The sequence below is a fragment of the Eutrigla gurnardus genome (assembly GCF_963514095.1).
Source record: "Eutrigla gurnardus genome assembly, chromosome: 11".
NCBI classification, from domain to species: domain Eukaryota; kingdom Metazoa; phylum Chordata; class Actinopteri; order Perciformes; family Triglidae; genus Eutrigla; species Eutrigla gurnardus.
In genome coordinates, this window is record NC_139925.1 from 10,514,016 (window position 1) to 10,529,163 (window position 15,148).

Sequence of the window (15,148 nt, forward strand, 5' to 3'; positions counted from 1 at the left end):
CGTGCATCTCGGTATCTGCCGCCGCCGCCGCCGCTGCCCCTCCACGCCGCTCCGCTTCCACCTTAATCTTTCTGTTTGATCTCTGACAGCAGACTACGTGTTCGACTCCGCACGGCAGCAGATCCCCGTCTGCTGCCACTTTATTTTATCATCAACGATAACATCAGATTTTTTTGAAAGCTCTCTCGCAAGCAAAGGAAGGAACAGAAAGGAACGGGACGTATTCCTGTTCAACACGCTCGGCTGACAACAACTATAAATATTACAGATTGATTCCTATTAGCCAATGTCAGACATTTCTGTTGTAAAAATGGAGCTAAATGTAACATGACACTCAATGATACCATATTTGGGACATTGAACAAAGACCACATGACCCTTGCCCCTGACCTCTCCCTCACAGACCCCACACAGACCCCCACCCGGTCTCCCAGACATCCTAATCTGTAGAGAGGCTCAGAAGGGTCAACAAGGCCAGCAGAGTGAGCTCATAACACCGGACTGCGTATCAGGTTATACTGCACTAAACTATTGATTGAATCATCTCAAAAGGAAACATAAAACATTAGCATGTAAATGAGTTTCAGTTTAAAATGACCATTTGTGAGCTGTTATTCGTGAAAATCACCCAATAATATCTGTCAAGTTCTTCTATCATCACTGGTGGGTTTTATGAGTTTACAAGCAGCCATCAATCCTCCAGTTACAGTTAAGATACAACATTAATACCTGATTTTTTTCCCCTAGAAGGCAGACGGTCAAACTCTCAACGTTAGTAAGCTACACTGGCATTATGAAACTGTTTATTAACCCCCCTCCACCTCCCCGATCCTCCTGCTCAGACAGGACGCTCCACTAAACTTTGACCTACTTATGTCTTCCCTGTCTGGGCCAAGAAGGGGAGGGGAGGGGGGGGTCTGAGGGGGGTCAGCAAGACCCCAAACCCAGCGAGCGCCACGCTGATCCAGCCTGTTAATGATAATAATATGAATATCAAAGGCTTATTTGGACAATACTTCTATTGAATGTCAAATCGCAGAGGGAAGCGGGGGGAAGCGTGAGGACGCGTGCATGTGAAAAGAATCACACTGGACTCATTGTTAAGTACATTTACAATACAGCTGGGAACACACACACACACACACACACACACACACACACACACACACACACACACACACACACACACACACACACACACACACACACACACACACACACACACACACACACACACACACACACACACACACACACACAGGGACTTGATTTCACTTTTCTGCTGATCAGCCACAAGACAAACGCCGTCCTTCATCCTTTTTGATCCGCTCCGTGTCTCTCGTTTCCAAGAAATCTCACTCAGCAGACGGACACAATCCTCCGTAACCAATCGTCTGCAGGATAATGCAGACTCGAGACGGACAAAGACACCGGCACAGAAAAAGACAGACAACACCTCCGCGATTCAGCTCAGAAACTGAGCTGGAAAACCCAAGTGACAGCATCACTTCATAAACTGACAAAACTATGTTTAAAATCTGCCAAATGTTTTCATAAGCGGAGGACGGCTTCCAGGCCACGTTACCGTGGGACCACTGGGGGAGTGGGGGTGAGGAGGGCTGGCTCGGACTAGAGGGCGGTGGGAGTTATCTTGTCGCGGTTGCTGGGACGACATCCCGGAGGTTTCCAGAAGAATTCGAGGAACATCAGGGCCAAACATGTGTGTGTGAGAAAGTCAGAGATGGAGGCATGACGCTGAGGAGGGAGACATCTGTCAGCCATTAAAAAGGAGGGATCAATCACATACTTTAAGGATGTACGTTCTCATGGGTGAAACTTCCCAGACCCCCGCCCTTCTCTCGTCTCCCTCGCCGCTACACTTCCACGAGACAAGCTGACCACAGTTTACCCAAGCTAGTCAGCTGACGCAGGAAGGGGGGGGGGGACCGTGTGGTACGCATTCTGTCGAGGGGTCATCTGGCAGACGCATCCTCTGAGCTGGCTTCACACACACACACACACACACACACACACACACACACACACACACACACACACACACACACACACACACACACACACACACAGGGGGAGAAGCTGGCCAAGAGGGTGGAGGAAGTCTAATCTCTGAATAAGAAACGTGTCCAAACAACCGGGTGTCAACATATTAGCTGAATATCTCACTGATTCCATTCTACTGAGGAGGTTGTTTATTGACAAACGCTTGTGCAAAAAAAAAAAAAGTCATATCTGAGGAAATTACAGTTAAGCCACACCAGCGTGGGCTGATGAGCTTTTAAACCGGATCAATATTTCATGTTTTTCTTCCCCTTTGCCGGAACAAATCAGGTTTCCAATAGAAGTGAATCAAACAGCTTAATCGATGGCTTTGTCGCTGAGGAAACAGGGCGTCGCTGTTAGTTGTTGCAAAAGAGATCAACTCGGGCCAGATTTCTCTTCACGGTTTTTCGAGCCAGACAAAGAATCACTTCTCTTGACTCAACAAACCCAAAGACTCCAGAATGGATTTTCTCACAAGAGACAAGATTGCTACCAATAAAAACATCTGATTGTTGCAGCGGCAGTTCGTCTCCCGACCTCCTAAAAAAAACGTTCATCTGCTACCGGGCCAAGTGCCTCCATTCTGGACCTAATACTGTTGTCGTCCATCAATCTTGTGTTGTGTGTGTGTGTGTGTGTGTGTGTGTGTGTGTGTGTGTGTGTGTGTGAGAGTGATCTGCTGTTTCAGCACCGGACATTTCGGTCCCCATACATCAACCTCCTGACAGCAGTGAAGTGACGCTCTGTGACATATGCGGCCACTTTACCTTCTCCTCAGGAAGAGAGAGAGAGAGAGAGAGAGAGAGAGAGAGAGAGAGAGACAGTGTGCTCAAATGGAAAACCGTTTCCATGTGCAGGGATGGAACTCATACTTTGCACAAAGACAGCTGTTGCGTTTTCTCATTACGAGAACTTAAAACTGCAGTTTCAGCGCGCAGCAGAAGTTTTTCCGTCTTTGGGGACAAAGTGAACGCTGATTGTTGAGCAAACCCAGCCTGATTGGCCTACTTAATGGGGGTTCGGAGCAGTTGGCAGATTTCAGCACTCCTGGTTCTAATGCGATCTGTGCCAGAGCTCCGGCCCACTAATGTCCATTACACACCGACTTACTTCGCTCCGCATTGATTGTCTCTCTTCTTACAGACTGTAAAAGCTTTCAGAGCCCATCTCCGCCTGCCATCGCAGGCTATCGAATTACAACGCAACTGTAATTAACCTGCGATCGACTTGCGCCAGAAAAACACATTTTGAGTCCCGTTTCGTGTGGGAAAGAGTTGGGCGCGATGACGGACAGGCGAACCCGGTGGAGCGTCTAAACGGCTGCTTTCTTGGTGTTTGTGAGAGTGTAAAAGTCAAAGGGGGTAATGACAGGCTTGAGGCCGAGGACGACTTGACGATGTGGTGCAGCCTGATGAGAAGGCACGGCAGATGTCCGTCTGTCTGCACGGAGCTCCCGTAGCGCCGTTGTTTCGTCTCACCTGCCCACAGGACAGCAGATGGAAATTATCTCGTAGCTAAATCTACTTCAAAGCATCTTTTCTTGAGATTAATGTATTTCTGCTCATGGCCCAGATGTACATATATTTAATAAACTCAATTAAATGCCTTCAGCATGTTCACATGTATTATATTTGAATTGTTTTACCTCCTTTGACCTCCTGTTGAGCACATGACTTCACAGATGTTGTTGCCATAATGACCAAACGCCTATTCTGACTCTGTTTGCTGCAGCAGAACCTCCTCTGTAGGCATTTCCTGTCTTTCTTTCAGTTTTCTATTCACGGCAGAGAGATTGCTGAATTTGAATTTGATTTGCACTTTGCACAGGCCTGGTTGTTATCATCAGTGACACAGTTGCCTCTGCAGCAGTTACACGGTTAGTAATTGGACGAGTCTGCATAATGCCTGAATAACCCAGAGTGTAGACACTTTGTTTATTTATTTAGAGGGATGTGTGAGATTAATGAAGAGCCTTGGAACGCAACAGATTTCATGTCAGGCAGAATATAGAGGTCCTTTTTTTTCATTTAACAAATTATTCAAACAAAAATACGAATACAAAAATTGATTGAATAGAAATATTTGCAAAAGAAGCTGGCTTCTGGCTTCTGGTTTATGGTTTATGTATGTGTTGTTGGGAGTTGACCACAACATCTTCCAGCACAATGTAAGAACTCAATACTTTTACTGGGATTTATCAATAACACAAGAGTTCAGAAAACCCTGACATGGCCTTTAATATGTAATGAAGAATGAAATTCTATTATAGATTTGCAGCAGTGGGGCCTCTTTAAAAAGCTCTTAAATATATAATCTAATTGACTGAGTAGTTAACCGTCCGGTGACATAGATATTTCTACAGCAAATTTCGGATAATTCATAACAGGCAGTACATGAACACGGATTGCAACAGTCTAATAATGAAAAATGAACATTTGGTTGAATAAACAACTTGGAAAACGTATAAAGCAATGAGATAAATGCCTCTAAATGAAGCCTGGCTAAGGGTTTATGCAGCAGAGTGTTTGTTATCAAGTTCCAATGAACTCAAATTCTCCTCAAAGCTGTAAGTTGGATGTAAACATGAAGCCTCACACAACCCATGTTTATGGTAACAGCTCGTCTCTCCTTTAATGGTGTGGACACCAATTCCAAGGACATTTTTATGCTCAACTCTGAGAGCTAAATTTTAAAAGCAAGAGATCATCTTCATTGGAAATAATCAATGGCAGACGAAGAAGAAGAAGCATCTCTTCCCTCGGCTCCGTCATGTCCATGTTGCTTTGTTTATTTCTGGCCACAGTAGAAATCTCTGGAATGCAAGTCGACGAAATGCATCTACAAATGAACCGCATATGAATGCATTTAAGTTCACATTTTGCTGTCAACTTGAGGAGTTTACCAGCTTATTGTGCGCTCGCTCCGACTGATCCATCGATCCATTTAAGTGTAAAAAGTTACAGCTTCAAAACGCTGGAAACGGATTTATTACTGCTAGGGATGGGTCGATATGGGAATTTATTGCACATTGGGATAAAAAAAACAACAATAATTGATCGTCGTGAATTTCCATTATCAGGATAATCGTAAATATCATCACAAGTGACTTCAGAAAGCTGTCTAGCTTGCTACCATGGAAGAGAAGTGATATTTAAAAAATACAGGATACAAAAATACATTTTTAAAATGTATTTATGCAGCTTGTTGAAGATTATTTGATTGTTTCTCCACTAAAAAGGATGTTGATTCCAGCAGGTTTTAGTCCCACTTAAGAGTTTTGATTGCATTTGGATGATAATTGGGATAATATCGTGAATAACATGATAATCGATTATTTTGACGAGGATGACCGTGATATGAAATGTTCATATCATCCCAAATGTAATAATAGCAAATGCAGATAATGTATCATCCGACCATAAAAGCAAAACCATGATGCTGTTGCAGAACAGGCCCTAAAAATGCCGGAAAAGAAAGGTCACTGCAAAACAAGACAGCTAATTGCAGTCTCACAAGGGTAGTTATCTTTGCACGTGTGTGTGTGTGTGTGTGTGTGTGTGTCTCTGTCTACTTGACAGCTCGTCTCTCCCCCTGCTGTGCTCTTACTCTTGTCCTCCTTTAATGGGCTGACAGCGAGAAACTCTGAGGGAAATCTCAGCGACGCTCCTGCTGTTCAGACACATCACAGCTGAGGGGAATCACAAGCAAAACTGGATCTCAGAACCAACATTACTCCCGTGAACTGCATCGAGAAAAAGCAACTGCAGCATATCATCAAAGAGAGCTGCCTGTCTGACATGAAACACACACACACACACACACACACACACACAGGACTCATCACATGAAAGCTCAGTCTTACGTTAAAAGGCGAAATACACGTCCTGGTTTATCTCAAACATGTGGCGTTCACATGAGCTGTCGAGGTCCGTTACATCACGATGGATGACAGTGAATTTAAATATCGCGACATGATACTTTTTAATTACATCCGCCGCTCAGCGTCATCGGCGCTGCAGCAAAATTAAAACTAAAGTCTGTTATCATTTCCATCCCAGATGGGCGGAGAGGCATTCTGATAACCGAGCCACACAGGTGTGGATGAGATTGCTCCGTGTATTCATCACTTCACTGTGTTTTTACTGCTTTACTTGTTATGTAAGTGTACAGATGTGGCCCCCTGTGTGCACGTTTGTGTGCTATATTCAGCTGAGATTATCTAATGAGCAAATTAAGCTGCAGCAGCGGCGGTAGGAGGGCTGCACGGTGGTGAAGTGGGGTAGCACTGTCGCCTCACGGCGAGAGGGTCCCGGGTTCGATTCCTGGCTCGGGAGTTTGAATGTTCTGTACATGTGAGCGTGGGTTCTCTCCGGGTTCTCCGGCTTCCTCCCACCGTCCAAAGACATGCAGGATGGGGATAGGTTCATTGATGACTCTAAATTGCCCGTAGGTGTGAATGTGAGCGTGAATGGTTGTTTGTCTCTATATGTTAGCCCTGTGATAGACTGCCGTCCTGTCCAGGGTGAACCCCGTTTTCCCCCAATGTCAGCTGGGTTCGGCTCCAGCCCCCCCGCGACCCTGAATACAGGATAAGCGGTAGACGATGGATGGATGGATGGATGGATGGATGGATGGAAGCGGCGGTAGGCGCGCCTTTGCCACTTCTTGTACAGTGCCGATGTGCATCAGCTGCCTCCGGCCGTGTTCTAGTTTCCACACGCCCATATTTGCCAACTCAGTGTAGACGTGGATGGAGATGATGTGATCGTAGAAGCAATGTTTTCTGTAATCATGTCAAGCTTGATGAGACCATTTAAAAAAAATAACTGTTTCAGGACCACGTGCATTCAAAAGCACATTATCACTTTGGTCATGTTGGAGCCCAGCAGCCTCACCCCCCCTCCCCCCCCCTTCAAGAGCTTTTGGTCCTGTGAAGAAACCATGTGATAAAAAATGATCCCTCAGCATCTCCCCCTCCTCCCCCTACCTGCCCCCCGCAGTCCGCCTCTTCAGCTGCTCCAATCCTGATCGCCTGACAGCTTGGTTATCACCTCCCGCCACCACCACCACCACCACCAAATCCCCTCTCTCTCTCTCTCTCTCTCTCTCTCTCTCTCTCTCTCTCTCTCTGTATGAGTCCTGCCACCTCCACCCCCCCTCCCCTCCCTGTGGTGACAGGGCAGGATGATGTAGGGTCTCCCAGTGAGAGGGCGCGATGATGCCTGAACACTAAGTTAACCTCTGTGCAGGAGAGGATGGAGCATGCGGCTGCAGAACAAGGGTCCCCGTTTGCAGCGTTTCGCATGCATCCATGTGTCAGTTTCCTTCATGTTTGCATTCGGTTCAAGTCTCGTAGCCGTGACAACGTGACACCCGGCCCATCAATCAGCAGCAGGGGAGGGCGTCCACGGCAGATGAGAAGAAGATAGAGAGCATCCGACGCATGCTTCAGCATATCTATCTGCTCCTGTGGGGATTATTTATGGTCCAATAAGACCCTGGGCGTTCCCAGTTCAACCACTAACTAATCCATATATTAAAGTGGGCCTTGAGAGCATAAAACAAACTCTTGATGTGACCTTTTCCTTTTCATCACATTGCCTTCGCCCTCTCTCTTTGCTCCGTTCCTTCTTTATCATGCAAAGGAAACCAGCTGCAGAGATCACAAGAGAGAACTGACACGGCGAGAAAAGTGATGTACAAGAACAGTTGTGTGCCAGTTGCACTGAAACAGCTGGATGGAGATAACAGAGCAATGCTTATTCTCTAGTTTCACTTACACACACCATTTCTACAGCGGATGTTTATGTAGCCCATTTAATACTTTGTATTTATAATAACTGAGTTGAATTGAATTTACAAAATGTTGTTGGCTTGGAATTCACACACACACACACACACACACACACACACACACACACACACACACACACACACACACACACACACACACTAGTTCTTGAAGGGAAAAACAGCTGAATTCTCCTGCAATAAACTGGAGGTAAAACCAAGTCACTGCAGCAGCATTATACTTAAGTACTTAAATCAAGTCCAACTATCAATAAACAATCAATCAATGTAGTCTGAGCCACAGCAGCACCATCAAACCCCACAAATAAAAGTATCAGCAACCTCCATTTTGACTTAAATGCCTATTAATCACTCTGGATTGTGGATCCAGAGTGATTAATAGGTTTAGGTTTAGGTTTTTTTGCACCTATTGTGAAATAAGTTAGCCTCGTTCTCCACTAGATGTAAAAGAGCAGCAGGCTCAGAAAGCTTTAAGACAAAGCCACTAACATGAGTTGACACACAAACACAGTTAAATCACTGTTGCGCGCTGCGTGATCTGCTCACCTCCTGCAAGATGTTCTTCACAGCAATATTTCCTCCAACGAGTGCGAGTATCCGGTACAACTTTTTCTGAAAACGGCTGGCGGCCGTAGTTCTCTTTATTTGTAGTTCTTTCTGTAGTTACGGCTCCTTTTTTCTCCCACAAACAAAACCCGCCCGGGTCCGCGGCAGCTCGGTAGATCCGCTGCTGGTCCGACCGACGCGGCGTGTGTTCGGTACTGTCACCGGCAGAGCCCGTGCTGCTGCTCTGCGGGGCGGGCTGACTCTCTGCTCCACAAGGGGCTCGACTGATGATCCACAACAGTCAAGTTTAGGACCGGGGGGAAGGAAGGACGGGGGGCTCCGCCAGGGGGGGCTGCGACGCCCGATGAAGGCCATTTCTACAGCGGATGTTTATGTAGCCCATTTAATACTTTGTATTTATAATAACTGAGTTGAATTGAATTTACAAAATGTTGTTGGCTTGGAATTCACACACACACACACACACACACACACACACACACACACACACACACACACACACACACACACAATTATAGATTATTTTTTTTTAAATATGCAGAAAGTGAGTTTTGTGCAATTCACAGCCAGGACCACTTGACTGTTAATTAAATATTCAAATGCGAAGACAAAAATCATTATGGAGCATCAGTGATATTGGTGATAGGAGGTGCCTGCGGAGACAGCCTGTTCACCCTGCGACCGTCTGGCAACAGATATAGAAGTATCAGCTGCTTTTTTTTATGTTGCAAAAAATGCATTTTGATGTGCCACCCAGTTTTACAATGACAATGACAAAAGGTAGAATGGTAGCTGCCACAGGTATTGTTTTTATTTTTATTTGTCAGCACATTGATTGATTGATTGCTGTCAGGTAAAGAGAAAACATTTTCTAAAATATGTTTCCTCCCCCTAGCATTAAGTGCCAAAGAGGGACCATTTCACGATAAAAGATAAGTTGAAGAGGAGTCAGAAAAAAATCCACCTAATTTGGTGTCACGGAAATACATATTTTCTTTATTGGAATTTTATCAATCTTGTGGGGTCCAGAACCTGGGTTGAACCGACTGTCTTAGATTGTCGTGGAACCATTTAATACATAATATCAAACAAACGTTTATATGGTCTCAGGTTCTGCCTAAAAGGTTGGGCCAAAAGTGCAGAAAAATACTGAAACACGTGCAAATCTGGTGATCTGAATACTTTAAATTGGAATTTAAAGGATGTTTCCCATATGAAGAAAGGGAAAATGTTAAAAACAAAAAGTGTGATGAGGCAAATTTACTTTTTAACATCAGGAACAGGAGCCACCTGGTTACAGGTGAGCTCCTTATTGGCTATATTTTCCCTTTGAACTCAACACTTTGAGAGATTCCCGCCCGCCGCCTCCTGTCCGCTCAAAGAAGCTGGAAACACAATATGGGGTCTTCTCTTCGCATCACAATAGACTGCCACCTGCCTGATTCATCTATGAAAGAGGAGCTGCGTGAATGGCTGAATGACCTAATTGGTTAGAGGGATGTGTGGATTTGATTTCCACAAAAGTGCAAAAAAATCCTGTCAGTCAGAAAGAGCAGCTGCCGCCGTATACATGTACATCCCAGCAGCAGGTGTGGTAGACCGGCTGGTCCCAGGTCTTTGGTTTGAACATGTGGTCCAAAAGAAATCAATTGTTTCAGGATTTTCTTGTTTTTCTGAAAGCAAGAATCCTATCTTGACGCATGTCAAAATAATTCAAATCATTTTTATTAGTATTGATATTAAGAAAGGTGGCGTACGCAGCATGAATTTGAATCCACCTCTTTGCCCTCTGTCTCTCTCTCCCCTGATTGCCTGTCGTCCCTCTGTTGTCGACTCACTTGTGAAGGCATCAAAATGCCCCACAAATACTTCATGTTTTCAAGAACGCCCCCGTGATTGCCATTGATTTCCTTCACTCCCTTTTCGACTCAGTGTGACATTCAAGAGGGTGATCGTTTGTGCAGCGCAGCCTCACATTTATACCACATGTGATGTCATCAGTCCCCGACACTATTATACCCAGCTCAAACATATTCTATAGTTTTCAAAGAAAGTGCAGCTTTAAACTGTTAGGCCTATCTCACACCGCAGGCTTCGCAGCATCCCCTGATGTCTTTGATGTTCGTCCTGCCCGAGGAGAAGGTTATTCAGTCACCGCTGAACTCCTACTGACCTCTCCTCCTCCTCTGCGTAAAACATACCAATTTATTTCCTGCACCAATGGCGAGTACATAACCCACCCACCTCTCCTCTGCCCCCCCGTTTCTCCTCATCATCGCCCCCCCCCCCCCCCCCCTAGATTCTGAACCACCTCTGCTCCGTTTCTCCTTCTAATCCCACTCCCTCCAATGACCTCCCTTCTTCATCTCTTCCTCCCTCCACCACATTCAGCCTCCACCCTCTAAATTCACCGTCACAGCCCTACTTTTCTCAATCCCCCCCTCCTCCTTTGAATCGCTTCCATGGTTCATTTCAACTTCAGGCTTCGGCAGCCCACAACGCTAATATGATTTCCAGCTGAAATGAAACGTGCAAATGTGCTGCAGCCTCTCCTTTTCCCCAGTGGGTTCCCTTTAGACTCTACTTCATTAGGCTGGGGTGGCTGGATTTTTTTTTCTTTTTCTGAAAATAAAGAGGATTAAAGTTAAACATTTCCTGGCCTTCATGTTTGTGGGTAGAGCATCACATATTTTCCCAGCATCACAAAAGCCCCGTTAGTTTATTGTCTTCTTGCACAATATGTATACAAGATGAGGCTGTTTATTTCATAATCATGGCTATAATGGTATAATGGTTAGGACTCCTGGTTTATATTCAGGTTTGGGATCAACTTTTACAAAAATCTCCACCTTTAATTTATCCATTCATTAACATCAACATTGCATTTTAATTGAAAACGTCAGATCATTTCAGACACAAATTAATATTTAGTTACCTGTAATGTTTTGTGCAACTTCCATCCATCCATCCATTGTCTACCGCTTATCCTGTATTTAGGGTCGCGGGGGGGCTGGAGCCAATCCCAGCTGTCGTTGGGCGAAGGCAGGGTACACCCTGGACAGGACGCCAGTCTATCGTTTTGTGCAACTTAATTATTTTTTTAAATATTTGGCTATCTTTGCCTTCGGGGGGAGGGGGGCTTCAACAGGGTCCGCCCATGGCGGCATACAAGCTATAACCGCCACTGCCAGCAAGACAATCTTCAGGTGACACATGTGCGAGTAAACAGGAGGCTGTGAAGGACGATTAGTCGGCTTGATGCCTGTTTTGTCCTCTCATCACTTGTACAGCAACCTCCCGTAAAAGCTTCAAATTTCACAAATGGGGCATCTACTGACATATGTTTATATCATAGAGCAAAATGTTAAAATCTCATAAGCTCGCTTTAACCACAGATCTTATTTCAGGCACCGAACCAAAATCCAGAGAGTTCACAAATGCTAAATCATTCCTGAGTTTTAGGAGCCATTCCTGCTGCACTCTTTTTAAAAAATAAAACATTAAAATGTTTCAGACTTGGAGTAGAGCCACTGTACTAACACGATAAAATGACAGGCTTCGGGTCGAGTCGAACATTTGTCTCCTGAACTGTTGCTCCTCTTTCTTTGCAGCTATAAAATATATATATATATATATATATATATATATATATATATATATATATATATATATATATATATAAATATATATTTCCACTCTAGATACACATGCTGTGTTAGTGGAGCACACATGTGCAGCTCTGATACCGTGAGAACAGGCACGGGGCTCCTAGAGGGGGGACTCTGAGAAACAACTCCACCGACACAGTGTTTGGTGTAACGGCTCCATAAAACAAGATGAAACAGATTAATGGAGAATTCCTCACGCTCATGCCTCAGCTGGAATAATACACTGCAAGCCTTTGTTTCCAGTTCGCTTTGGCCTGTCTTTAGCCGTCTGCGATAAGGCCGAACTCCTGGATCATATGACTCACACATGCTCTGTCCCCTCGGGGTCTTCATCCTCCACCAGATACCTGACCAGAGCCCGACCCTCGGCCTCAGCATGACTCAGAAATATCAAAGCACCTCCGGGGGGTTGCTTCTAAAATTAGTCGAAAAAGAACTTTCCTCCCGCGCACTTTTTGCATTTTTTGTTTTCTTCACTTTCTGCATAAAGCTCCCCTTTACTCATCCAACCTTTATGTTTAATGACTCATGAATTGTTTATGCCTTGTTTGCCAAGAAGATGAATTTTAGCCGTTCAATAAACAATGAATCTCAAAGTGCATCCGCGATTGAATCTGCCAAAACAAAACAATAATGTGGGTTTTTGAATGGTGCCATTATATTTGTTTTGGCCCTTTAAAAATGCATCAAGTGCTCTGACATCTCTGTCATGTACCCAATTAGAGCTCCCCCAATCCCAGAGCTGCGTGGCCAGCACTTTGTGGAGGTTTATTTACATATTCCCATAATGGTGGAAATCAGGAGGGTGCAGTGTAGCATGAAACACTTTATTCCCTCGAATTCCAGCTCGGGTCTGAGGCTGCGAGCTCATCCGACGTTGGATTCTTTGTCTGTAAACAGAATGAGTGTGGCTGGGAAGCAGAGGAACTGGGGCAGAAAACAGCTTCTCCTCTGTTCTCCGATATACGGCCGTCTGTTCAGAGCTCCTCATCGCTCCGCTTGTAAAGCAGTATGACAGATCACTTTCTCAGTTTCTGTCTAATTCTATGAAATGCTTTCCTGCTGCTGCTGCTGCTGCTGCAGGCCCGTGGCAGTGCAAACTGACTCCCACCAAGCACCGAAGATCCATCCATCCATCCATTTTCTACCGCTTATCCTGTATTCAGGGTCGCGGGGGGGCTGGAGCCGATCCCAGCTGTCATTGGGCGAAGGCAGGGTACACCCTGGACAGGTCGCCAGTCTATCACAGGGCCGACATGTAGAGACAAACAACCATTCACGCTCACATTCACACCTACGGGCAATTTAGAGTCATCAATTAACCTATCCCCATCCTGCATGTCTTTGGACTGTGGGAGGAAGCCGGAGAACCCGGAGAGAACCCACGCTTACACGGGGAGAACATGCAAACTCCACACAGAAGGAACCCGGGCCGACCCGGGGATCGAACCCAGGACCCTCTTGCTGTGAGGCGAGAGTGCTACCCACTACACCACCGTGCAGCCCCAGCACCGAAGATGTTTATTTAATACCGCTGTTCTACACATGCTCGTTAAGAGCACGTCTGTGCAACAAAAATAACCACATTGATAATTTATTCAGTCGCCAGCCACCACTTTGATCTTCCTTTTATTCCCCATTCTGATGCACTTTCATACATTTTAATTACCGTCCCATATGCTCATCTATCCCCTGCTACACGGTACTACAGCTGAACTCCTATCATTAATACTCATAAAAGGTATACATGCAACCATAACATGCTTTAGGAATGACAATATGAACCTCGTGACGCTGCTGTGAAAACATGAAGATTCGATTTCGCTCTCATATCAAAGTCAAATAAGAAAACACTGCTTTTCAGAAAAGGGTTATATAATCTGTTTTGTGTACTATAAATGTATAAAAGCATGTATGAATGTCTTTAAAACACAACACGTTATGTCCTGAGACAAAGCACAAAGGGGGGTACAAAGTTATTTTCGTATTTAAAAACTATTATTTTTGAAATTAAGGATTTACTCACATTTAACTTAATTTTGTTGCAAACTTATGTCTAAAGATATTAATTAGAACTAACACTTACAAAAGTGGCATAATCACAGTGACAGTTCAGTTTTGTTTTCCTGGTTGGCTGAACATGAATGACGTGACCTCATGTTGACATTTAAAGTGCAGCTACATGGAATGCAGTCTGATTGCAGAAGAACATGGCAGTCTAAAAGCATGAATATTAGGTTTTGTTGTCGGAGCTGTCAGTCAGAATCAACGCAAGGATTTCTTTTGTACGTTGACATCAGTGTTTGAAAATCATAAAGGGAGAGTCCAGATCAATGCTCCATCGAAAATGCACCGTCTTCATGATCGCGGTGTGGAAGCACAGCCGGATTAAAGCTAACTATCTCCACTAGTTTAAACCGCTTCTCAGCCTCAACCTCCACATTCAGGATTTTTCTTCTCTTTTTTTTTTTGTGACAGCGGCTCATTTTCCTCGCTGAGCCGAAAATGGGATGCCAAGAGCAATCCTCCCTGGATTATTTAAACAGCCACTTCAAAGGGGAGCAATTATAATCCTGCATTATTGATATGGGGGGAAGAACAGTGAGCAAATGTCAGTAACTAGAAATGAACTGCCACAGACATATTTGGACATGCAGAATGTGAGCGCAAGTTTAATTTCTTTATGTGACATAAAACGGCAGGTTGAGTAGAATAATAATCCTACGCACTGTTCAAATACGCAACGGTACTTATAACTACATTGACACACATTCAGATACTCACACATGCGGTTTATATAGGAATACATATATATTAGGGCCTATTTTTGCACTTGGGCCAAATCTTTCATGGGTGACTGGTGCAACTAAAAAAATGCAGCTAATACTTACACGCAAAACAGCTGTCGTGTAGTTTATACATTATATTTTTGGTGAAATAAAAACCGTTTTGTGCTGTCACATCTCATAGTAAGTGTACTGACCCAGATAGGAGCATGCATGTGTGTGTGTGTGTGTGTGTGTGTTTGTAGTTAGTAGTAA

The 15,148-nt window shown here is 44.6% G+C and overlaps 1 protein-coding gene across 1 annotated transcript in view; it reads right to left on the minus strand.

The window, feature by feature from the left end:
* Window positions 1-8,548, minus strand: part of lzts2a (leucine zipper, putative tumor suppressor 2a) — a 36,202-nt gene extending 27,654 nt beyond the window's left edge. Inside the window, exon 1 of the mRNA XM_084021821.1 lies at window positions 8,419-8,548. The gene's annotated coding sequence lies outside the window, so the exon portion shown is untranslated. The remainder of the gene's footprint in view (window positions 1-8,418) is intronic.
* Window positions 8,549-15,148: the final 6,600 nt, after the last annotated feature.